The sequence below is a fragment of the Etheostoma spectabile genome, chromosome 1 (genome assembly GCF_008692095.1).
Source record: "Etheostoma spectabile isolate EspeVRDwgs_2016 chromosome 1, UIUC_Espe_1.0, whole genome shotgun sequence".
In the NCBI taxonomy this organism is placed as follows: Eukaryota; Metazoa; Chordata; class Actinopteri; order Perciformes; family Percidae; genus Etheostoma; species Etheostoma spectabile.
In genome coordinates this window covers 24,187,661-24,189,393 of record NC_045733.1, presented here as the reverse complement: position 1 = coordinate 24,189,393, position 1,733 = coordinate 24,187,661, and the positions used below count along the sequence as shown (strand labels likewise).

At 37.2% G+C, this 1,733-nt stretch overlaps 1 long non-coding RNA gene across 1 annotated transcript in view; it reads right to left on the bottom strand.

Annotated features, from left to right (window-relative positions):
- Positions 1 to 1,733, bottom strand: part of LOC116689403 (uncharacterized) — an 18,233-nt gene that overhangs the window by 1,288 nt on the left and 15,212 nt on the right. The window lies entirely within an intron of this gene.

The window sequence follows — 1,733 nt, the reverse complement described above, 5'->3', positions numbered from 1 at the left end:
AGAGGTGTGGTTTAGGCGTGGCCCTGCTCCCAAACCTAAGTTGACATATTAACTCTATTTCATTTAAAATGTAATTTAAGCAAAAGTAACTTAGTTACATTAAAAAAAAATGTAAAACAGGGCAATCCCTTCCATTTAGTGAAAATAGGGCAAGGGGTTTTGTTTTTAATTTAAAAAAAATCCATACAAATATATAAACATTCATACAAATGTATACACATGTAATAACAACATAACACATATCACACATGACAAATTGGCATTTTTTAATGACTTAATAGTTGCTGTAATTTTTAACGCAAAAATACCAAATATTTACGTGTTCCAGCTTTTCAAAAGTGAGGATCTGCTGTTATTTTAATCTCATATTTAATAATAAAGGAAATACTTGTGGATTTTGGACAGTTGTTTTCAGACAAAAACAACAATTTGGTGAGTAATTTGATGAGTAATTCCATTATTGTTTTAACATTTTACAAACTAAATGATGAACTGGAATTAAGTTGTAACCTTAACATCTATAAATTCAATTTACTCTAAAATCAGTGTATCTAAGCATCCCACCTTTACTATGTTTATAAACATGCCCACATTTATGACTAGACGCTTTACTTTGGTCATTTGGTGAATTATTGTTCCATTGATTTATTCTGAGGTAAAATCTCACCAGAGCAATCAGAGGGAAGGACTCAAACAGGTGGGGTCTGTTTAGCAGCCTAATCCTAATTTTCTGACATTTAGGAAATGTACATTAGTCCAATTGGCTTACATTGACAAAATGCCTAACACCACAACACTGACAAACCTTAATTTTGTCTGATTTTTTTTTTTTATCACAGCCTACAATCTTCAGGTTGTCAGGGGAGATTCCTCAGTCTTGACCGTTATGGTATACCCACTGCCAGCATGTATTGCTTTGTTGTTTAGACAGTAATTACAGAAAACAGAGTGAGTTGTATCCACAGGTGCTGTATATCTAACAACACAGAGGAATTAATGCAGTTAGCATGGGCCGATGTAGCACTGTCTCCTGCTGAGAGTGTAACCCAACAGGCCTTTAATGTAGAGTAGAGCTGTGAGGAGTGTCAGCCTACGGTGAGCTGATTCAATCCTCCCCTCCTGCCTGTTTTAACACAGGATCCTTTAATGCAGCCCTAACAACATTTGGGGAGTATTTTTAAACAAAATGAAATTGCAGAGGCGCCACCTCCGTCTGCCCCGGTGTGGCGTGGGATACAGTTCCCCCAGTCGAGCGTGCTCAGAGAGGCTGCAGGAATTTAAACTCCTACTAATGAAGATGGGGGGAGTGCTGTTTCTCCACTATAGGATTACATTGTCATTCAGCACTATAATGTAGAGTCCTACATGGCAGGGGGTTTCATACAGTGTGGCACAAAGGCACAAGCATTTGTTCAAATATCAAGTTGCATTTGATTTTTTTACATTAAATTAGATTATGATCATTATGAAGTCAATGCAATATGCCAAGTTGAAGAGGCTGTGGCAAGTGACATTTTCAACCATTAATTATTTGTTTTCATGATAGTTTATCTACTTTACTAAAATATATTGAAGCAGTATATGTACACTACACAGTATGGCCTCCAAGTCATCAGGGAACCACTGCACCCATTTGTAGTCAGTTTTTTGCGTTTGACTCCCCGTGCACACGTGTTTGTGCACACATGTCGTGTATGTCTGTGTGTGTGTGTGTGTGTGTGTGTGTGTGTGTG